General features: G+C 37.2%; 1 pseudogene; it reads left to right on the top strand.

Moving 5' to 3' along the window:
- The first annotated feature begins 822 nt into the window (after positions 1-822).
- On the top strand, positions 823-25,626 carry LOC108484869 (uncharacterized acetyltransferase At3g50280-like; annotated as a pseudogene).
- The last annotated feature ends 151 nt before the right edge of the window (positions 25,627-25,777 follow it).

Below are 25,777 nucleotides of genomic sequence, written 5' to 3'. Positions count from 1 at the left end.
GAGTTAATATGACTTTCAATTCTGTTGGCACTTGACATCATGTGCAAAGTTCAATTCAGTGACGAAATCTACCAACTTTATGACAAACCTTATTAAGGAGGGATCATATGTGTCAGAAATATTTTCTTCACTAAATTCGTCTGAATTTTGTCCCTCTCTATTACCTCAAATTTTGCTAGTGAATACTCATATTTTTTTTAAGGGAAAAAAGGTGACCCTATCGAAGTATGGAGTGATTCATGGAATTGCTATATTGAGTTTATAAGAGGTATCATAGAAGCGGAGAACCCAACTACTCCACTTAGAGCTAGATTCGGATGGAATCTGATTTTTGAATCAGATAATTCAATATTGATTCGAACTCTTAATAATATTTACGTTTATTAACGGGAAATCTATACTTACATTGAAAATTTTAGATAATTCAATGATAGAATTTTTTGCTCTTTTCAACCGGTTTTGAGCATGTGATTAATTTTTTTTTGATTTGATATTTTGATCAATTCCCAATATAATCGATTTAATTTAATTGAGTTTAAACAACATTAATAAGCGCATTATATTCCAAGCACATGGTACAATGCTTTTTTATCCAAGATTAATTTATTAATAGATCAAGTTTTGCATGTGAAATAGTTTTATTATGCAATATTATAAAAGCAAGAATTCCTCGGTGTTTGTGAAATAGTTTCTTAATTAATGTTGATGCTCGAATTCCAACAGGCATCCTCACTTAGATCAATGATTTAAAAAGATGGGTAATCTCCTTTTGAGAACAACGAGTTCCCAGCAATTTATCTTTTCTTTTTGAGCACCAAAAAAATGGATTCATCAACAGTTCGAATCATCTCAGGATGTTTTGTTAAACCACAACATGTTTCGGAACAATCAAAACAGCCCTTTTATCTCACAACATGGGATCTTGTCATGCTTTCCGTACACTACATCCAAAAGGGTCTTCTTTATACCAAACCACCACCAGGGGATTATTGTGAACAAAAATTGATCAACAATGTCTTGGTAAGGTTCAAACAATCCCTTTCCATTGCCCTCCTTCATTTCTATCCCTTAGCAGGTCGGCTTGCAACAAAAATAGAACAAAACCCAAAGTCTCATTCCGTCTTTGTTGATTGCAAAAATAGTCCAGGAGCTAAATTTATACATGCAGCTGTTGATTTATCAGTATCCGACGTTGTTTCCCCTACTTATGTTCCATTGGTTGTTCAATCGTTCTTCGACCATGATCGAGCAATCAACTATGATGATCACACCAGGCCTTTGTTATCGATTCAGGTCACTGAGCTGGTACATGGGGTGTTCATAGGTTGTTGATAATACTCTAAAATGACGTGTTTTTATATATTAATCATGTGTTTATTTTGAGCTTGAGCCTACTAATTTGAGCTATTTATGTCTTTTTATCTTTTAGGGACTAAATTGGAGGCGAAAAGTAAATTCAAGGGAAAAAGCGTCAATTCGAAGATTAAATGGGCCAATATGCAACGTGGGACAAATATAGTGCCAAAAGTGCGAACATGGAAGGCACAAGGACTTAAAAGCAAATAGAAGAGATTTTATTTTGGAAGACTCTATTTTATTTTATTCTATTAGGATAATTATTATTAAGATAATTATTAGGATTATTCAAATTTAGGATTTTATTTTAATTATCTTTGTTTATCTTTAATTAAATGTATTTATCTTTTTAGAATTTAAGTTCAATTAGACTATCTCCTAGCACTATAAATAGGGGTGAAGTGACTCTATTTGGGAGGATCTTTTTCGTAAACACTCTCCCAAAAGTCTTTTGTTCTTTCATATTTCTTTTCAATAAAATTTCTTTTCCATATTTTTATTTATTTTCTTTCCCACAATTATCATGAGCCACTAAAACCCTTCTAGCCAAAAGTTGTCAATATTTTCCCAAAAAGGTTCTTGAGGCCTAGAATCGGTACTTAGCCTTCTCGCCAAGTATTCATCGTTTCTCACTTTTCTGGTGGCGCTTCCGTCCATGGCCCTTAAAAGTAAGCTTTTCAGCATATGCAAAGGCGGCCGCTTTGTATGTTTTGGAAGGATTGCATAGTCGGTTCGTTAACTTCTTTGCGTCGAGGTTGGCGAGCCAAAGAGACAAAATGGCGTGGGATTAGCCATTGAGAAGCGTTGATCTAGCATAGATTCTTGGCTAGAGTCGGGTTCCCTAAAATCGTAAGTCTAATCTTTGGAGCTGGTGGTCGTGGCGTCCTCTTCCACTATAACTGGCTTACTCGAGTCGAGAAGGATCATCCAAAAGCCAAGGATTGAGCCCAAGGCGGAATGAGACAACCGGAGGTGGAACTTTCCATAAAATTTCTTTTCACTTAAAACTCTCTTTATTATTTTTATTATTTAAGTAATCATAATTTGATAAACTTTAAACTCTGTCTTTATTTTATTTTTGCTTCCAAAATCAATTCTTAAAATCTTTTTTTTTTATTTTTTCGATGCTTGAGTTTTCTTGGGCATGATTACTTGAGATTTGAAAACAAGCATTCGTATAATCCGGTCCACGAGGATTCGACCCTACTTCCCTTTCTTGTTCTTTTCTATTTTTATTATTTTACGGGGAATAGAAAAACAATACATTTATAGCTAAAAACTATCACCAAATACTACCTACTACCACTAAGTAGCCTAGTAAATTGATAAACATAACTTGCACATATGGTAAAGCTGATTTATCAATCTATCAGCACCTAATTACATCAAACATGTTACCAACTTAGTTCAAATCAAACTAAGCAACAAAAGATTAGTGAAAGTAACAAAACAATGACATATGCTCCATTTGCAACATGCAAGGCTTGGGCGACTTCCCTCGCTTCTTAGTGCGCATGAAACCAACTTCAACACTCCTCATTGGCTTTCATCTGCAAATACCAATCATTCATCAAGTTTTTTTTTTTAACTTGGCGGTCCTTAGATGCTTTGTTTCAAGCTGAACTTGCTCAAGCAATACATTTTCAACCTTGGCCTCATTTTCAACCAAATCTTGACTCACACAATTTGACCATACCAGTCTTTTGTGGCAAAGATTTGTTCATCAAATGGAGTATTCTCCTCTTTCATAGCCTTGGTTGGTATCACCATTCAAACATATCCTGCCTTGTTTTCCTTTGCTAACTACAGTCCTGCTTCTTCTTGCTTTCACATGTTGCTGAGCTCGCACCTTTGACAGATTTGCATCTTTGCATACTGTTTTCAGCAGGTGTCTTCAATAGGCTCGCAACTATTGGTGAGCTTGCACTTTTGATAAGCTCACAGCTCTCACTTCTAGCTAAGCTTTCAGCTTTGGCATCTTGCTAAGCTTGCACATTTTTGCTGAGCTTGCAGCTTGCACATTGGAAAGCTCACATTCTTTCCTTGAAACTCCTCCTTCAACTTATTCAAGCTTGTTTGGGAGTTTTTAAGGTTGAGTTGATGTTGTCTTCTCTTCAAGCGATCCTTGATGACATGCTTTGACAACTTCTTTCATTTAACAAGCAGCGGAAGCAAAAATCAATGGCCCTTAAGACTAAGGCTCACGATACCAATTGTTGGGGATTTTTGGAGGAGGAGCAGAGAAAGAAATACAGGACAGAACAAGGCAATAATTTTACTTGCTGACAAATGTGCAGCAAGGGAGCTATGGCTTCAGCTCATTTTGCTCACTCATTCAACTAGGAAAACAATACATTTATAGCTAAAAACAACATCACCTAATGCTTACCTAATGCCACCAATTACATGGAAGCTTGCTAAAATAACTTGTACACTTGAACAAAGCTGGTAACCAGCTCTTTGACCATCAAGTTACATCAACTTGTCATTCAAATATAATTCAAAATGAACTAAATTACAAAAAACATTTTTAAAAAGTAACAAAATGAAACTGAGATGAAACAGTAGCATTAACAACTTTAGTTGCAGTATTTTACCCGAACAACTTATGTGCAAAAAATTCTTACGTGCATGGATTTACATAAGCTGCATGGAGGCCAATTTCAACACTCCTCCTTGGTTTCCATGTTGCAAACTCCCATTAACCCTCTTAGTTTAATGAATCTTGATGTACTAAGAGGTTTTGTTAAAATGTCAGCAATTTGATCTTCAGAATTGCAATGAACCAGCTCCATTTCTCGAGCTTGTTCCATCTCCCTGACAAAATGAAACTTTATGTTGAAGTATTTTGTTCTTCCATGGAAGACAGGATTCTTTGCAATTGCAACAACGGATTGATTGCCACACATGATCCCTGTTGCTTCTTATTGATGCAAGTTGAGGTCATCTAAGATCTTTCTAAGCCATATGGCTTGATTTACAGCCCCAGCAGCTGTTACATATTCAGCTTCAGCAGTGGACTAAGCAACCACACTTTGTTTCTTCGAACTTCAGCAAAAGATAGCTGAGCTAAGGGTGAAGACATACCCTGATGTGCTCTTCATGTCATCTATAGAACCTCCCCAGTCACTGTCTGTGTATCCAACAAGTTTCAAACTTTCTGCCTTGTTAAATAACATCTCATGGCTTAAAGTACCCTTGATATATCTAAGCACTCGTTTGGCAGCTTAAAAGTGCTTCTCATTGCAACAATGCATGAATCTTGAGAGCAAACTTATAGCAAACATAATGTCTGGCCTAGTGGAAGTTAAATACAATAAACAACCAACCAAGCTTCTATAAACAGATTCACTTACTTACTCAGAATTGCCATGGCTTGATAGTTTTTCTCCTATAGCAATTGGAGTGCTTGTTGCCTTACAGTTTTTCATTGAGAACTTGTTCAGTATCTTCAAGGAAAACGTTCTCTGACTTAGAAAGATTCCTCCTTGAGCTTGAGTCACTTCCATGCCAAGGAAATAAGTCATCCTTCCTAAATCAAACATTTCAAGCTCCTGCTCTATTTTGGTTTTAAAATTAACTAGCATTGCTTGGTCTCCTCCTGTGACCAAAAGATCATCAACATAGAGAGACACAATGAGCTGTGTTTCAACTTCTTTCTTCTTAACATACAATGTTGGCTCACTGAGGCTTCTTTGAAATCCCAAACTGACCAAGTACCTGTCAATTCGAGCATACCAGGCTCTAGGAGCCTGTTTTAGGCCATATAATGCCTTATTAAGCCTGTACACCATTTTTTCTTTGCCAGACACAACAAAGCCTTGAGGCTGATCAATGTAGATCTCTTCCTCAAGGAAGCTATTTAGGAATATAGACTTCACATCAAGCTGGTGGATTTTCCACTGCATCTGAGCTGCCAAGGCAACCAATAACCTGATGGTGTCTAACCTGGCCACTGGTGCAAATGTTTCCAGGTAGTCCAGGCCATATTTTTGGCTGAATCCTTTAACTACAAGCCTGGCCTTCAGTTTGTTCAAGCTCCTATCAGCATTTTACTTGGCTCGATAGACCCACTTTACTCCAATAACCTTCGTTTTTGCTGGTCTTGCAACTAACTCCCAAGTCTGGTTCTTCTCAATCATTGCAATCTCATCAACCATAGCCTGTTTCCAACCTTGGTGTACTTCAGCCTCTTCAAAACTGCTTGGTTCAACTATTGCTACTTGAGCCCTCTCATAAATTTCAGTCAAAGGTCTTATGCCCTTGACTGGTTCATCATCAATGTCCATTTCTGGATTGTATGGCCCAAATTTTGCCCGGGGCCCAATAAAACCAAACCCAAATATACATAACTCAACTACCCAATTAAAACCCAATACAAACCCAAAACTTAGCCCAAAACACTAACCCAACCCAAAAAAAAAAAATCCGAAAAAGAAAAAACCTAATCTTATCTACTCCATCACCATAATTAGCCACCCACCCCTATTTTGCTCCACTTGCCTACAATGGAAAAAGCAAATAAATTAAAAAAAAAAAAGAAGAACAAGTGGTAAAAGCTTATAAAAAGCCACAATCTTAATGTAAAAGAGGGGAGGGGGATTGGAGAGGAATTTATTGTATTTTGGAGAGAAGAAATTTTTTTGAGATTCAAGAGGAGGGAATTTTGATCAATACAAAGAATTTATCTTCAAAAAAATACCTAAAGGTGATTTTATCTTCTTTATTATTTTACTCTTATTTTTATTATTTATTTTTTTTCCTTTTTTCGAATCTATTAATCTATATATATACATCATAATAAAAAAATATAATAAATATATATATACAAAACAAATATAAAAAAAATTACATTTTTAACCACTGCGTCTGATGGCAAAACCAACGACGACAGACGGTGATTTGATCGACCATTGACCGGCCCTTGGCCGGATTCCCCTTCCCCCCTCCCTTCTCTCTTCCCTCTCTCTTCTTTTTTCATTTATTTTTCGTATTTACCTTAGATTTCATATTATTTTGCTATTTAATTTAGCTTTAAATATTAACCATGTTATATATGTAATATTGTTATCACTATTATTTTTATATATTGTTAATATTATATTATATTTAGCTATATATATATATTTTCTTTATGTTCCGTTTCTTACTATTGTATGCATATATATCTATTATTATATTTATTATTAATATTGTTAGCATTAGTACTTTTACTTAATGTGTATGTAGATATACATGTACATATTAATAGTTTTTATCATATGTGTATATTGTATATATTATATTTATATTATATATATATTCTTAATGTTATTAGTTGTATACTTCTTGTATATTTCCATGTATATATTTTATAGTGTCTCATGTACATACTCAAAATACTATTATATATATACGTATTTTTAATACCATATCATGTATATATTATTATATTTATTTTATCCTTATTATATTTATTATTAATATTAGTACACATATTTTATTATAGGAGTATATATATTCTTTTCTTTATATAGTATTATTTTCATATATCGTTATATTTATTATTATATTTATCATTTTTCTCTAATGTTACTTACTATTTTGTTTTAAATTATTATGTATTATTTGGTATATATCGTCTTTTATTATTACTCTTATTATCATTATTAGTTCATGTCCATTATATATGTAGATATTTTTAATACATATAAGTACATATTCATGTAATGTCTTTAGCATATATATATAAAAAATATATTTTTCATTATTAATATTTCTAATATATGTTGTATATTTTCATTTTGGTATGTCATGTATATATATATATGTATATGTATGTTTTATGTATATATTGTTATTTTCTATTGTCATTATGAATATATTATTTTTCTTATTATATTGGTAGTACATCATTTCTATTTTTTTGTAAATATTAATATTGTTGTTTTAATATTCTCAATTTTAACATTTCATTATTAATTGCATCGTTGTTTTGTATTATTTACAATTCTTATTTTAAATAATGTTTTACTCATAATTTTAATTTCAATAAATAAGGCAACATGCCGATTTAATATTAAGTCATTGATTTCATCACTATGTTGGGTGAATATCAATCGACTCGTGTTAAAACAGTATGTCCTTCTCAAAAGAAAATGAAACTTGAAATTTCTCGTGTTTTGATTGGATCACGATTCAATGTTACTTTGAACTTGCAATTTTGAAAATTAAGACAATACTTGTTTAATAAGATACCAATTTTGGGCGTCGCGAGGGTGCTAATACCTTCCTCGCATGCAAACTCGAACCCAACTTTACTTTGGCTTTTGACGTAGACCTAAATTCGGCCTTCATTTTTGTGCAAGAATAAGTTTTCTTTTCTAAAAAGGATGATTTATTAGGTGTCGGTCACACTGGAAAAAAGATCGGTGGCGACTCCTTTGTTAATAAAATCGAAAGTTGGTTTTCAAATGTTTAATAAATCACCACAATTAGCGACCAAGCGAAACTAAAATTTTTTTTTACGTCGCTACTGCTGGCGACTCCGCTGGGGACACTTTTTGAGAGTCGAGTCGAATTAAACTCGCGTTGTCAAAATTTTCAAAGTTCCTTGTTCAAATTAACATTTAGTCGTGATCCTCAAATTTTTGTTTTCAAGAAAATCGTGCATTTGCATCGTGTTGTATATATTCTAACTTGTTTTATCCGATTGTTTTTCACTTTAAATTTTTGTGATTTTAGTTTTGGTTTAGTTTTTTAAATAAAACGTAAAGGTTTGCAAGTTTCTCCCCACACACCGTGCATGTGCATTTTGTTGCATAACATGAGCTCTATACAGGGCTCAAGTCCTGTTTAAGTGAAAGTAAACGCTACGCCTTCGTGAGTTAACTCGTCCCTCCGCATGGCTAGTGAATACTTTGGGTTACATATGACTTATGCTTTCGTGAGTTAACTTGTCCCTCCGCATAGGCATAAGTAAATGTAATCCTCGAATTGAACTCGTGAGCTGTGATGGGCTATGACCGAGGCTTCGTCTTGATCTTAGCGAGATGATAGTACGAGCAATTCGAGTACTGTCTAGAACCGAGGCGCATATAATGAACCATCGAGCTATCCAATTAGAGCCATGCCGAACCTCTGTCCGCTTATAGTCACCAAAATAAGTACAGGGAAAATGCCTTTTGCCTTTTATTTACCTTGTTTATGCAAAAGAATTGGATTGGGTAGTTTAATTTGTTTTTCAAATTATATTTGTTGTGTTTACTAACCAAGTTTGTTTGTTTTATTTTATTTTCATCATGCATCATATGCATCATATTAGGAAGGTGTTGATTAAAGGTTGGTTGCCAAAAAGCGGGTTTCGATGGAGGAGTCAATTACACAAATAGCAAGAAGAATGTCGTGGTTCGGGGCCGGTCTCTAAAACTCGAGAGAAAAGGGGATAGTCTAGTGGAAGGGTGTGTTGCCAATTTTCCGAACATATAACGTAAATGTTCGCCAAAATAACCTTGAGGATTTGGTTCGAATTTGGAATCAATGGGATTGGACACTAGGGACATTTTCACCGAGAGGTATGGAGATATAGCTCACTGATCACCATCCGTGTGAGCGAGCAGTTGATTCAAGCCATGGTTCGATTACGGGACCCGACTTATCAATGTTTCACCTTCAATCAAGAAGACATGACTCAACCATAGAAGAGTATCTTTGCATTACTCGCATCGACAATGTACAATTCGACAAAATATATGTGAAGGAGCCTAAGCCGATGACCTTCAAGAAAAAGTTAGTGAGGCCGACAGACATGGTGATGCATGGGCTGAAAAAGCAGATAAAGAAGAAGAATGAAACCATTTGCATTCCATGGTCCTCCTTACGAGATTTGGTTCGAACCATCCCGACATCTTTGAAAAGGGTAAATCTATTCGCTTTGGCCATTTATGGTTTGGTCATTTTCCCAAAAGTTCTCGGACATCTAGAAGTTGCGATGGTTGATTTCTTGAAAGGTTAAAACAAGGAGTCAACCTGTCCCGACTATCCTAGCCGAGACCTTGGATCCACGAGTACTTGCCGAAGGGTTGGAAAGGGACGATTTAGTGGATGTGCTCAGTTGCTTAATGTTTGGATTTTGAGTCATTTTTGGAAAGTAGAGCGCACTCTGTTCTATATGTTTTCAAAAACATTTGCCCCGCTAGAAGCTTATCTCAAGAAAGAATGGCCGAAGGAAGTCACCGAGTAACATTGGGTATCAGTCTTTCAGAGTCTTCGCGCCAAGGATATAACATGGAGAGCACCCTGGATCCGTCCTTCAGTTCTGCTATACAAATGTGGAAGCCAAGATTGGGCACCTTTACTCGGGTTATGGGGAGGAGTTGGATATGCTCCGCTATTGGTCCAAAGACAATTTTCTTCGCAACAATTCCTACCCGCAACTGGAGGATTAGCACAGTTCGAGTTCGCTTTCGCGGGTGAAGGATATATGAAGAGAGTCCGAGACATTGCAAAGTCTTGGAAGGAAATTTATTTCATGGAATTAGCCTTGTATGCTGATACCCTTACCCAAGATTACGACATATGGAGGAAGCAACGGGTAAATAGTCAGCAAATCTCGTCAACAAACTACACTATCCAGAATCCTTTCTCGGAGGAAACGCCGTCTGAGCTAGAGATGGCAAGACAAGAATTCGAACGAGAAAAGGCCAAGATGTCTCGGGACCTTAGTGCTCTTCAAGAAGAAAACTATCAACTGAAGATTGAAGTTCAGGTTGAAAGGTCCAGAACTGAAAAAGTACAAAGAGAAGCCGAGATCGTGAGAAACGACTTAAGGGACCTTCATTTGGAAAACAAGAAATTAAGAAGCACTGAAAAGAATAGTGGGTTGGGCAAGTCGGCAGCAGAGTGGAAGGAAGAAATTAGCAATATCAAGGGAGGAATGGAATTTTGGAAGGGAAAAGCAAAAAAAGAGGAGGAAAAGGCTGCGCGCACTGTGATAGAATTAAGAAGGAAGAACGCCGAGTATGAAATGATGACTGCAGAATTTGCGAATAGTCAATCTGAACATCAAGAATTAAAAAGGAAAACACGAGATCTAGAAAACATGCTGCAATCTCGTCAACAACAATTAGATAACCTCCTGAAGGCTCTAGAAGAAAAGAGTGACCAGTACGATAGAGACATTCACGCGTATGAAGGAACTCTCAAAGAAAAAGAAATGCAACTCGAGTTCTTGATCAATGAAATTCGCAAGGCGGCTATGCAAGTTGTTCAATTATCAGATGAAGCCGAAGTTCTCAGTTGCCAATTCCCTCCGAGCCAAAGATCGAGTATATCAGAGTTTTTAGAGCAAGTGAAGAAACAAGGCAATACGGCTAGGAAATTTGTGTAACCGTTGGAGAAATGAAAACTTTGTGTAATGGACTATGTTGATAAATGAAATGCCTAAATATGGGGCTATCTTGAAATCAACACCAATTTTTACATTCTTTGCATAACTAACATTTTGACATTCATGCATTCATTCATGCATTCATTCATACATTGCATATCCCATACTCGGTCGCTGAAGACAAAATATATAATTCGCAGTTGTAATACCACAAGATGGAACCACATCATCCAGTATAAAAGCAGCGACAAGCTAGAGTGATGGAGGTGAATTCAATGAGAAAATTGAAAGGTTGGAAAGGGCTCAAAAGGAATTACAAGAGCAATGGCCAAATCACAACGAAAGCGAGAGACCTAATGGTGAGATCTCGAGAGGAATCACTCGAGCAAAGAGATCAAATGGCCAAGATGATGGAGATGATGTCGACTTTAGTCAAAGAAAAGGGACCCATGCGAGCCACGACATTGAGGAATCTCGATCAAGAGTTAATCACAATCAAGACCCGCTCTATCCCCGATTCACTCCACCACACACCCACGCACACAAAAAGGGTACACCCAAGAAAAACCCACGACACACGAGCAACGGCGGTGCCACATACTCATTTAGGGCAAGGAATATTCATATCAAATTCAGGGCTAATCCTACCAATCAATTGTTCCAGATTTGGACGATCCAATGAAATAGCCGGGTTGAGAATGGACGATCATGGGGCTCAAGAGAAGTATAGGAGCTTAGAGGAAAGACTCAAAGCAATAGAGTCTGAAGCCTTCTCTGCACTAAGTGCCAAAGAGCTCGATTTGGTGCACGATCTAGTTACGCCTCCGAAGTTCAAGGTGCACGATTTTGAAAAATACGATGTACGAGATGTCCAAAGCGCATCTGGTCATGTTTTGCGAAAAATGACCGGTTATGTGAACGAGGATAAATTACTCATACATTGCTTTCAAGATAGTCTAACGAGGTCACTCTTGGTGGTACAATCAACTTAGTAGAAAAGATTCGATCTTGGAAGGACTTGGCGTCGACATTTTGCGGCGATACAAGCATGTATCGGACATAGTGCCGAACCGTATGACCTTGCAAATGATGGAGAAGAAACCAGCAGAATCCTTTAGGCGGTATCTTAAAGATGGAGAGATATCTCGGCTCAAGTGGAGCCTCCATGACTAAGGCGAGATAACGATCCTTTTCATCAATACTTTGAAAGCACCATTCTATGACAAGCTGGTGGGAAGTGCTACGAAGGATTTTTCGGATATCGTAATATCTGGTGAACTCATAGAGAATGCCGTCAAGAGCGGTAGAATGGAAAGATCAGAAGGCTCAAGAAAAGCAGTACCCGTAAGGAAGAAAGAGCCGGAAGCCCACATGGTGGGAACTGGGAGTGGTTACATTCCTAATTCGTATCCTAACCAACCTCGACCTCGAAATTATCTACCCCCGAATTTCTATTATCCCCCTCAAACCCCTTACTACAAAGCACCACATCCGTCCTACCCCGTATACGCCACGAACAACCAAAGACCCATCACCACTTTCCCACAAAACACGGTACCGCCCAAAGCCAACCCGAAGCGAACCAAGACCAAGAAGGCATAATCCAGAGACCGCAATTTACCCCCATCCACGTGTCGTATGGGGAATTGTACCCAAAACTTTTGGAGAAACAATTGATATCTCCCATTACATGGCCCCCTTAAACCTCCATACCCGAAATGGTGCGATCCAAACGCTAGTTGTGCATACCATCACGGGGAACCGAGGCATTCTCTTGAGAAGCGCCTTGCTTTCAAAAGGAGAGTTCAAGGGCTCATCGATCGCGGGCATTTTGAGATTTGATGGTCTGGCGATCGACCAGAATCCATTCCCAAATCACACCAAGGGAATGTGGCCTTGATGAAGAGGAGGATAAGCGACAAAGTAGAAGATGGGTTTACAGTAAGAACACCTCTGCAGAGAATCAGGAGGTACTAAGTGAGAAGGGGTTGCTCTGTCGTTTTAATGGAGTATCCAAAGGAAAAGATGCAAAAGGTCACGACTTTTGCAAGCTCCATGGTATTGGGGAGCATAACATTCGATCTGTGAGGAATTGAAGTGTCTTGCAAAGTATGATGGACAATAAGGAGATTGGGATTTTTGTAAAGCCAAAGAGGCGATAGTGGAGAAATATGTGCCTCTCACAATCAATCATCGGGTTTTCCATATAAGCGCCAAATCGACCGTTAATAATCTATTATGGCGTGAAGAAGGAGCCGGTGAAACCAAAATGATAATTGAAGTACCATCTCCTTTCCCTTATAAGGACAATAAAAGCGATCTGTGGAAGTACGATGTCAACATCGTTACACGAAGGTGAAAAGCTTGAAGCCACAACAAGACATTGGGGAAGTAGGTCATTTTACCCGCGATGGATGGTGCTATTCTAAAGAAGTTGAACCGATAAAGAAAATTAGCGACTTGAAGCAAAAGGAAAGCAATGATGCAAAGTCGAAGTCGAGCAAGAAATTCCACCGTGCAAGAAACTAAAAAGCACGTGAATGAGGAAGAAGCTCAAGAATTCTTGAAATTTATTAAGCACAATGAGTATAGTGTGGTGGAACAATTGAGCAAGCGACCGGTAGCGAATCTCGATTCTATCTCTCTTGTTAAATTGAGCCACACGGAATGCTTTATTGAAGGTGTTAAATCAAGCTTATGTGGCCAACAACATATCTGTCGAAAAGCTTGATAGGTGGGTAAACAATCTGAATGCGGACAATTTTATCTCTTTTAATGACGATGAGATACCGCCAAATGGTAGAGGCTTGGTGAAAGCGCTGCATATCACGACTCGTTGCAAGGGGTACATAATACCAAACGTACTCATCGATAATGGGTCAGCGTTAAACATTATGCCATTGGCCACGCTTTCGAATCTGATGGATTTGTCCTACTTAAGGCCTGTCATTCCACAGTGGGGCATTCGACGGAGACGGTAGCGAAGTCATGGGAAAGATCGAAATCCCTTTGAAGTGGGCCCTTACATTTATGATGTCGAGTTCCAAGTCATGGACATTACACCCTCTTATAAGCGCCTTTTGGGAAGACCACGGATCCATTCTGCTGGGCGATTCGTCCTCTCTCCATCAAAAGTAAAGTTCATCATGGATGGTTGTTTGGTCACGGTCGAGGTGAAGAAGACATTGTTGCATCTATCTCTGCGATCGCCATACACGGAAGTAAGCAAGGACGCGATGGAATGTTCCTTCGATCTCTTGAATTCGTTAATGCCACTTTCGTCATTGAGGAAGCAAATTCCAATGCCAAAACTATCAAGAAATACCAGAATGGGCGTCAAGTTGACCGTAGGAAAGGGAGCTCGTGCGAGAAGAGGTTTAGGGAGACATCTGCAAGGAATAGTTAGGGCTTTAAAGCCAGTGCACCACAAGGTCCGATATGGTTTGGGGTTCCAGCCTGACATACGTCAAAGAAGAAGACAGTGGAAGAAGGATCAAGAAAGAAGAATCGCAAGAACTTTGGGCCGAGAACCAGAATGGGAACCAATAGAGTACCCTCCTTTGTCAAAAACATTTACATCTGCGGGAATGATGTACCCTGGACAAGATGATCCACGAAACATGCTGGGGTTAATTGAAAGGGGTTTTCAAAATGTCAGTATAAATGTCATTGACAAAGGAGCTGGTGCAAGTAAAGATGTCTCGAGGATACGCCCTTGCCTTCCTGGTTTCGTGTTGAACAATTGGACAGCCGAAGAGCTTCTTGTAGTTTATAAGTCTTCAGAGTAATGCTAAACATTAACCTTCTATTGTGTCCTTAGATATAATAGAATTCTTTTGTAAGAACTTGCATTCGCTCTTTATCATGAATATCAATGGAGATGCATTTTGTCACGATTTTTCGCATTATCACTAATCATTTTCTCATTTCATAGCCTATCCTTACATTTGCCTCATTGCCACGACATAATATTTTGTTTGTTGTTTCCAATACTTGGATGTCCCTCTATAGCTTCCTTTTCCATTCAACTTTCAGGTGCTCAGATATTGACGACATGAATAAGCCCGTTACGAATCTTGAAATTGATTTTGAGAAAATTTGTTTGCTTAAGAGAATTTGAAGCCAATGAAAATCTTTGAAGATTATGTCTCGTCTCTGAATTGTTAAGAATGGTGGAACAAGAGGATAAACAGATTTTGCCTCATGAAGAATCATGTGAAACAATAAATTTGGGCCTTGAAGAGAGGAAACAAGAAGTGAAGATTGGGACTTCTATTTCAAAGAGTACCGGGCATAGTTTGATCACTTTACTCCGTGAGTACAAAGACGTTTTGCATGGTCATACCAGGACATGCCGGGCTAAATGAAGATTTAGTGGTCCATAAGCTCCCATTAAAGCGAATGCAAGTCTATCCAAAAAAATTAAGACGGATGAGACCGAAATCTTTGTTGAAAATAAAGAGGAAGTCAAGAAGCAATTTGATCTTTGGCTTCCTACAAGCCTCAAATATCCGAATGGGTGGCTAACATAGTCCGGTACCAAAGAAAGATGGCAAAATCTGAATGTGCGTGGATTACTGTGACTGAATCGAGCAAGCCCAAAAGATAATTTTCCCTTGTCGCATATTGATACGTTGGTGGACAACACAGAAAAACATTCATTATTTTCTTTCATGGATGGATTCTCGGGGTATAATCGGATCAAGATGGCCCCGAGGATATGGAGAAACTACCTTCATAACAATGTGGGGAGCGTTACGCTACAAGGTGATGCCATTCGGGTTAAAGAATGCTAGAGCAACATATCGAGAGGCTATGGTGACGTTATTCCATGACATGATGCATAAAGAAATAGAGGTCTCGTCGACGATATGATTGCTAAATCCCAGGGAAGAAGAGCATGTAGTGAATCTCAAGAAGTTGTTCGACAGTGAGAAAGTTCGATTAAAGCTCAATCCACCAAATGTACGTTTGGGGCTACCTCGGGAAGTTGCTAGGCTTCATTGTCGTGAAAGAGGTATCGAGGTTGATCCAGTTAAAATAAAAGCCATTCAAGAGTTGCCATCTCGCGCATAAAAAGGAAGTTAGAGGATTTTAGGGAGATTAAATTACATCGCCTGATTTATCGCTCGACTTACCAACCAATGCGACCCAATCTTTCGACTTCTTGAAAACATAACCTGGAGAATGGAATGAGGAATGCCGGTTGGCCTTTGATAAAATAAAGCAATATTTGTCTAGTCCTCCGATGCTAGTACCACCAACTCCGGAAGACCATTGATATTGTATTTAAGCGTGTTTGAAAATTCAATGGGTTGCGTCTTTGGGCAACACGACGAGTCGGGAAAGAAAGAAAAGGCGATCTACTACCTCGGTAAAAGTTCATCGAATATGAAGTAAAGTATTTGTCCATTGAAAAATCTTTATTACGCTCTAGTTTGGGTAGCTCGGAGACTCGGACAATATATGTTGTATCATACGACATGGCTAATTTCAAAGCTAGACCTAATAAAATACATGATGGAATCACCGGCACTCTCAGGAAGAATGGCACGATGGCAGATCCTCCTATCAGAATATGACATTGCCTATATAAGTCAGAAGTCAATAAAAGGGAGCGCAATAGCTGATTTCTTAGCGACTCGAACGATGGAGGGATATGAGCCTTTGAAATTTGATTTCCCAGACGAAGACTTAATGTGCATCACAGAAATGGAATCCGAGTCATCAAAAGAGAAGTCATGGAAGATGTGCTTTGATGGTGCGTCAAATGCTTTAGGGCATGGAATTGGAGCAATCCTGGTATCACCAAATGGGAATCATTATCCGTTCACCGCAAGACTGAATTTCTTCTGTACCAATAACATAGCAGAATATGAGGCCTGTATCATGGGACTTCGTGCATCCATTGAACGAAACATCAAAATGTTAGAGGTGTACGGGGACTCAGCCCTAGTGGTTTACCAAATCCGTGGAGAGTGGGAAGTGAGGGACCCAAAATTGATTAAGTACAGTGATTTAGTAGCTGAATTGATCAAAGAATTCAAAGAAATAACTTTTCATTACTTCTGCGAGAAAAAACCAATTGGTGATGCCACAGCCACTTTGGCTTCAATGTTCAAAGCAAGTAAAGAAGCGAAATAATGCCCTCAAAATGAGCATATCGAGGTCCCCGCACCTTTGTTGTAGTATTGAAAAAGAGGCGACGGACGGCCATGGTTCCATGATATCTTAGAATATATCAAGAATCAAAGCTATCCAGAACAAGCGAATGAGAACGACAAAAGAACAATCAGAAGAATGGCAGCGGGATTTGTTCTTGATGGGAATATCCTATATAAAAGAGGAAAGGATCAAGTACTTTTGAGATGCGTGGATGATGTTGAAGCCAGAAAGATACTTGAAGATGTCCATGAAGGAATCATGGGACACATGCCAATGGTTTCGATATGGCGGAAAGATTATGAGACTCGGTTACTCTTGGTTGACGATGGAAAGCGGCGCATTAGTTTTTCGAGAAAATGCCACAAATGTCAAATCTCGGCGATAAAATTCATGTAGCCCTTTGCCCTTCACGTCATGACTTCTCCGTGGCCTTTTTCTATGTGGGGCATGGATGTCATAGGGCCTATTTTCCAAAGCTTCTAATGGACATCGATTCATTTTTGTGGTCATTGATTACTTCACAAAATGGATAGAAGCCGCTTCGTTTGCCAATGTGACCAAGGCGCAATTTGTAGGTTTTGAAGAAGGAAATCATTTGTCGATATGATTTGCTGAAAGAATCATTTCGAGATAACGCCATGAATCTGAATAACAATATGATGAAGGAAGTATGCGAGCAATTCCAAATAAAGCATCATAACTCCTCGCCCTATCGCCCAAAGATGAACGGGGCAGAAATTGTTGAAGCAACCAATAAAAATATTAAGAGGATCATTGGAAAAATGGTAGAGGCGTTTAAAGATTGGCACGAAAGCTTCCATTTGCTTTGTTTGCATATCGCATTGTCTGTCGAACATCTACGGAGCAACTCCTTTCTCTCTGGTTTATGGAATGGAAGCTGTGCTACCTATCGAGGTTGAGATCCCTTCTCTACGAGTCTTAATGGAATCAAAGTTAGAAGAAGCAGAATGGGTACAAGCTCGATATGATCAGCTGAACCTCATTAAAGAAAAGCGTCTCAGGGCAATTTGTCACGGGCAAATGTACCAAAAAAGAATGATAGCAGCCCATGACAAGAAGGTACGACCAAGAGAATTCCATGAAGGAGAACTCATCTTTGAGAAAAATTCTCCCAATACAAAAAGATCTGCGAGGGAAATGGGCACCAAACTGGGAAGGACCGTACGTCGTAAAGAAGGCATTCTCAGGAGGAGCTTTGATCCTTATCGAGATGGATGGGAAAGAGTTGTCGAATCCAGTGAACTCAGATGCTGTGAAGAAATATTATGCTTAAGATGAAAACCCCAAAGGGCATCTTAAAAAAAAAAAAAAGATCGAGGTGAAAACCGAAAATGGCGTCTTGATTATTACAAAAGATTAGGATGAAAACCGAGAGGCGTCCTAATGAAACAAACTGGCGGTCGAGCGATAGGTCAAGCGGTGAGGTTCTGATGTTTGAAGCATTTCGAAAGCTTGAAATCTTCTACATGAAGCCGCTCAAAAGATTTTGATTGAGGAACGAGGAAGAGTTCATGTGTTGAATATCTAGAGCATTTGTATCCGTTGAATCGATCCTTTCTTTCTTTTTGACATTGTTTAACTTGCTTTGTTTGCCACATTTGAAATAGATGAATATGAAATATCATTTTGTCCCTATCGACCTTTTCATGCATCTCATTATTTACATGATAAATGGTGAAATGACATACTCAAACAAAAGAAATGTTAAGCATTACGGATGAAAATTTGATAAGCACAAGAGTCTCAAAGTAAGAACAAAGTTCAATCGGGCGGAAGAATGATATCGAGAAACGTCGATTACTCGTGAAGCTTGAAGACAGTATAAGGCACGAAGAGAAAGTCGAGAATCAAAGCAATGAACACGATCCTCAACAATCATGGCTAAATGGACATCGACAAACATGCTTAAGGAGCCTTTGCATAATCATGTAAGCATAAAAGCATTTAAGACAAACATGTGCATATCATGATAACATCATACATGACATATCTGGTACTCCAACGAGCAAGAAATCTTGAATGAGAGTCGCCTTGAATCAAAGGAAAAGACACACGAATTCTACCAAAGGACGGGTTTTGGTATTTTGATGTTTTAATTCATACTTTTCAAGGAAACTCAACTCATATTGCGAGAGATGAGTTGAGCCTCAAGACACATTGAGGTATTTTTAATTGTTGTTTTCAAAATCAACTCATATTGCGAGAAGTGAGTTGAGCCTCGGGGCACGCTGAGGTATTTTTAGTTTTAAATTGACTCATATTGCGAGAGGTGAGTTAAGCCTTTTTATTTTGTTTTCAAAATCAACTCATATTGCTAGAGGTGAGTCGAACCTCGAGTCACGCTGAGGTATTTTCAATTTTTGTGTTTTAATTTCAACTCATATTGCGAGAGGTGAGTTGAGCCTCAGGACACGCTGAGGTAATTTCAATTTCTGTTGTCAAAAAAATCAACTCGTATTGCAAGCGGCGAGTTGAGCCTCGAGTCACACGCCGAGGTATTTTCAATTTTGAAAAATCAACTCATATTGCGAGAGGTGAGTTGAGCCTCGGGACCTGTTGAGGTAATTTCAATTTCTGTTTTCAAAATTCAACTCATATTGCGAGAAATGAGTTGAGCCTCAAGACACGTTGAGGTATTTTCAATTTCTGTTTTCAAAAAAAAAAAAAATCAACTCATATTGTGAGAGGTGAGTTGAGCTTCAGATCACACACTGTGGTATTTTTTTTTTAATTTATATTGCGAAAGGTGAGTTGAGCTTGTAATTTCTGCGAGAGGTGAGTTGAGCCTCGAGTCATATGTTGAGGTATTTTCAAAATCTGCTTTTCAAGATAAGTTTCAAAAATCAACTCATATTGCGAGAGGATCACATGCCGAGAAGAGAATAAAGATTGAAGCTGATTGAAGACGTCAGATTCTGTCTCCTTAGAGTTGCAGTGGAGTTGATCGAGGGCATCAGATCTTGTCTTTCTGGAGTCGCAGAAGAGAAGACCAAAACCTTATCTCACTAAAGCGATAGAAGAGCATATTGAAGTTGTAGATCTTATCTTTCTGAAGTTACAGTGAAACGGATCGAAGCCACAAATCTCATATCCTTGAAGTTACATTGGAACAGATTGAAGCTACAAGGCATATCTCCGAATTTGCAGTGGATTGAACCAAAGCTACAAGATGCGGTGGACTGAAAAGGGACTAACTAAATAAGAAGAGTTCCAAAGCAGTTCAAGAACTCAAGACTCGGCGAGCCCGGGCAAAATTGGTCCTTTTATAGTCTTTGCTCTGTTCTTGTTACACAACAACAAGCAAAGAGGGGCAGCTGTATGGCCCAAATTTTGCCCGGGGCCCAATAAAACCAAACCCAAATAAACATAACTCAACTACCCAATTAAAACCCAATACAAACCCAAAACTTAGCCCAAAACACTAACCCAACCCAAAAAAAAAAAAAATCCGAAAACGAAAAAACCTAATCTTATCTACTCCATCACCATAATTAGCCACCCACCCCCATTTTGCTCCACTTGCCTACAATGGAAAAAGCAAATAAATTAAAAAAAAAAAGAAGAACAAGTGGTAAAAGCTTATAAAAGCCACAATCTTAATGTAAAAGAGGGAGGGGATTGGAGAGGATTTATTGTATTTTGGAGAGAACAAATTTTTTGAGATTCAAGAGGAGGAATTTTGATTAATACAAAGAATTTATCTTCAAAAAAATACCTAAAGGTGATTTTATCTTCTTTATTATTTTACTCTTATTTTTATTATTTATTTTTTTTCCTTTTTTCGAATCTATTAATCTATATATATACATCATAATAAAAAATATAATAAATATATATATACAAAACAAATATAAAAAATTACATTTTTCGCCATACAGCGTCATTGGCCAACGCAACGACGACAGACGGACGACGACAGTCGACCATTGATGACCCTTGGCGATTCCCTCCCCTCCTTCTCTCTTCCCTCTCTCTTCTTTTTCATTTATTTTTCGTATTTACCTTAGATTTCATATTATTTTGCTATTTAATTTAGCTTTAAATATTAACCATGTTATATATGTAATATTGTTATCACTATTATTTTTATATATTGTTAATATTATATTATATTTAGCTATATATATATATTTTCTTTATGTTCCGTTTCTTACTATTGTATGCATATATATCTATTATTATATTTATTATTAATATTGTTAGCATTAGTACTTTTACTTAATGTGTATGTAGATATACATGTACATATTAATAGTTTTTATCATATGTGTATATTGTATATATTATATTTATATTATATATATATATTCTTAATGTTATTAGTTGTATACTTCTTGTATATTTCCATGTATATATTTTATAGTGTCTCATGTACATACTCAAAATACTATTATATATATACGTATTTTTAATACCATATCATGTATATATTATTATATTTATTTTATCCTTATTATATTTATTATTAATATTAGTACACATATTTTATTATAGGAGTATATATATTCTTTTCTTTATATAGTATTATTTTCATATATCGTTATATTTATTATTATATTTATCATTTTTCTCTAATGTTACTTACTATTTTGTTTTAAATTATTATGTATTATTTGGTATATATCGTCTTTTATTATTACTCTTATTATCATTATTAGTTCATGTCCATTATATATGTAGATATTTTTAATACATATAAGTACATATTCATGTAGTGTCTTTAGCATATATATATATAAAAAATATTTTTACATTATTAATATTTCTAATATATGTTGTATATTTTCATTTTGGTATGTCATGTATATATATATATGTATATGTATGTTTTATGTATATATTGTTATTTTCTATTGTCATTATGAATATATTATTTTTCTTATTATATTGGTAGTACATCATTTCTATTTTTTTGTAAATATTAATATTGTTGTTTTAATATTCTCGGTTTTAACATTTCATTATTAATTGCATCGTTGTTTTGTATTATTTACAATTCTTATTTTAAATAATGTTTTACTCATAATTTTAATTTCAATAAATAAGGCAACATGCCGATTTAATATTAAGTCATTGATTTCATCGCTATGTTGGGTGAATATCAATCGACTCGTGTTAAAACGGTACGTCCTTCTCAAAAGAAAACGAAACTTGAAATTTCTCGTGTTTTGATTGGATCACGATTCAATGTTACTTTGAACTTGCAATTTTGAAAATTAAGACAATACTTGTTTAATAAGATACCAATTTTGGGCGTCGCGAGGGTGCTAATACCTTCCTCGCGCGTAACCGACTCCCGAACCCAACTTTACTTTGGCTTTTGACATAGATCTACATTCGGCCTTCATTTTTGCGCAAGAATAAGTTTTCTTTTCTAAAAAAGGATGATTTATTAGGTGTCCGGTCACACCTGGAAAAAAGATCGGTGGCGACTCCCTTTGTTAATAAAATCGAAAGTTGGTTTTCAAATGTTTAATAAATCACCACAATTAGCGACCAAGCGAAACTAAAATTTTTTTTTACGTCGCTACATGGATCATTTTCATCAGGATCAGTCTGCTCAACCATAAATTCTTCAGAGATACCCTATGGCTCATTTTTGTCCCCATTCCAGATTCCTTTTTCATTGAACACCACATCCCTGCTAATTAGAACTTTGGTTGTTGAAGGATCAAGGATCCTATAACCCTTTTTAACTGAGCTATAGCTAACCAGGATACCAGGTTGAGCTCTTTTGGACAATTTGTCCCTTTTTACTGCTGGGACATGTGCATAGCATATGCATCCAAAGACTTTCAAATGAGCCAGTGATGGCTTAAACCCGAACCAGGCTTCAAAAGGAGTTTTATGAGCTAAGGCCTTAGTTGGAAGTCTGTTTTGAATGTAGACTGCTATGTTAACTGCCTCAGCCCACAGGTTTTTAGGCAAATTTTTCTCAATCATCAGACATCTGGCCATATTCATCAGGCTCCTATTCTTTCTTTCACTTACACCATTCTGTTGAGGTGTGTAAGTGTTAGTGAGTTGATGTTTGATTCTAGCTTCATCACAGTAAGCTTAGAATTGTGCTGAGGTGTATTCAGTCCCATTATCAGACATTAAGGTCTTAAGCTTAAAGTTAATTTCTATCTCAGCAGCTGTCTTAAACTTTAAAAACACAGAGGCCACTTCTGATTTCTACTTCAAAAAGAAAATCCAGCAAAATCTTGTGTGATCATCAATAAACAAGATAAAGTACCTACTTCTATTTAATGATTCTGCCTTCATGGGACCACACACATCAGTGTGCACCAACTGAAGCTTTTCAGAAGCTCTCCAAGACTTGTTTGAAGAAAATGGTTGTCTGGCATGCTTTCCAAGTTAACATGTTTCACGAACATCCTCTTTTTCAACTGATTGAATGAAGTTTTCAACCAAATCCTCCTTACTTAGCTGGTCCATGGATCTGTAGTTGGCGCAGCCAAGCCTTTAATGCCAAAGCTTGGACTCATCTGAAGAAGCAGTATAGGCACTATCCAGGCCTTTGTTCCAATCCATAACAAAGCTGTTGTCAGTCATAGCTACTGACATGAGCAAGGATCTACTTGGATCACAGATCTTACATTCATTTCCCTTGAACACCACAATGTAGCCTTTTTCAACTAACTGAGCTATACTTAACAAGTTTCTGTCAATTTCAGGAACCAACAAAATGTTTGAGATGATTTTGTTACCTGTTGGAGTATAGATGGCCACATCTCCCTTTTCTTCTACCTTAATAAAGTGGCCATTGCCAATTTTAACCTTAGTTTTGCAGCTTCTGACTATGGACTTGAAAATATCAGCATTTGGCGACATATGGTTGGTGCAGCCACTGTCTAGGAGCCAACCATCTGAAACTTTTTCATGAAGTGATAAGCAAGAAATTGCAAAGACTTGCTCTTCATTATCACTTCCTTCTTCAGCTACCCGAGCTTCAACCTTTGGTTGCTGTTGGGTCTGCCTTGGTCTTCCTTTCTCCTTGAAAACTTTTTCAACATGGCCAATCTTTTTGCAGTATTAGCACTGCACATCTAGCCTGAACCAGCATTTGGCCTTTGGATGACCAGGCCTCTTGCAATGCCTGCATGGTCTATCCCATTTCCTTAGAGCATCTGATTTAGACTTGTCTCTCCACGTTTTCTTGCCTTTGCAGGCAGTGGTGCTCGAATCAAACTTTGTTTTGGCTTGGAAGATACCCTCCTGATGCTCTTCCTTTTTACTTGCTCTTCTTTGTTGTTGTACATAGAGAGCATTGATCAGCTCTTGTACCAATTGTTGGAGATTTAGCACACTTTAATCGGATGAAGTAAGAACTTTAATCTGGACTTTAACAGTAGTGTATTATACCCGGATAAAGAATGAAGGAAAAATGCTTGGAGTTCAAGCTTTGAACTTCTACCAGGAATGGAGAACAGAATTTTGAAGGCCAAGAAAGATGGAGCACATGGAAAGAAAATCTGATGATTTCATTCATTTTAAACTTTGGCTCAAAGCCATTACATATATCAGTCATTGACTGATCAAAAAAGTAAAAAACAACATCACCTAATGCTTACCTAATGCCATTAATTATATGGAAACTTGATAAAATAACTTGTACACTTGAACAAAGCTGGTAACCAGCTCTTTGACCATCAAGTTACATCAACTTGTCATTCAAATATAATTCAAAATGAACTAAATTACAAAAAACATTGTTAAAAAGTAACAAAATGAAATTGAAATGAAACAGTAGCATTAACATCTTCAGTTGCACGTACTTTACCCGGACAACTTATGTGCAGAAAATTCTTATGTGCATGGATTTGCATGAGCTGCATGGAGGCCAATTTCAACATTGTTCTATAAACCATGCTATTGCCGATGGAGTTTTGGCATTTCATCAACACATTGTCCGAAATATTTCAAGCCCAAGGAGATACTAAAAAAAAAATCTCACACTCGCCAATGTTGGAAAGATGGTTTCCAGAGGGTAACAATGGCCCATTGCTTACCCTTCGTTTCACTCATCAAAATGAGTTCATCACCAGATTAGAAACACCCCATTTTTTAAAGAGAATATTCCATTTTTCAGCAAAGTCCATTACAAAGCTCAAAGAAAGGGCTGACACAGAATCTAACACCACCCAAATCTCCTCCTTTCAGTCTTTATCAGCATTTGTGTGGCGGTTCATAACAAGAGCTCGTCATTTACCATGTGAAATTGTTACTTGTTGCATATTGGCTATAAACAATAGGCCAAGACTTGAACCACCATTATCCCCTAATTACTTTGGGAACTCGTTTCAAATAGTGACAGCAATGACCACAGCTGGTGAATTGCTCGATCATGGTCTCGGTTGGGCTGCTTGGAAATTGTACCAAGCTGTGGTTAACCATTCAGACAAATCAGTGCGTGGTTTTGTCAATGATTGGCTTCGGTCACCTTTCGTTTACCAGTGTTCTCCACATTTATATCCACGGACTGTGATTATTGGAAGCTCATCAAGGTTCAACATGTATGGAAACGAGTTTGGGTTAGGGAAAGCACTTACGCTTCGAAGTGGATATGGTAATAAGTTTGATGGGAAAGTTTCACCGTATCCAGGTGAGAAGGAAAAGGAAGTGTTGACATAGAAATTTGCCTTCCATCATTTTCAATGAATGCTCTTGAATCAGATGAAGAATTCATGGCTGTTGTTTCAAAACCCATTTGATGCCGTTTGTGCCCTGGGTTTCATTTTTTTATTTCGGTTAAATTGTGTAATTAGTCATTGTGGTAAATTCTTGAATTATGTTTATTAATTGAAAAAAGAAATTTAAGTTTATTTTTTACAAGTTTTTTTTGTTGGATTTAACTGCGAAATT

This window comes from Gossypium arboreum, chromosome 6, assembly GCF_025698485.1.
Source record: "Gossypium arboreum isolate Shixiya-1 chromosome 6, ASM2569848v2, whole genome shotgun sequence".
NCBI classification, from domain to species: Eukaryota; Viridiplantae; Streptophyta; class Magnoliopsida; order Malvales; family Malvaceae; genus Gossypium; species Gossypium arboreum.
This window is presented reverse-complemented; position numbering and strand designations above follow the sequence as displayed.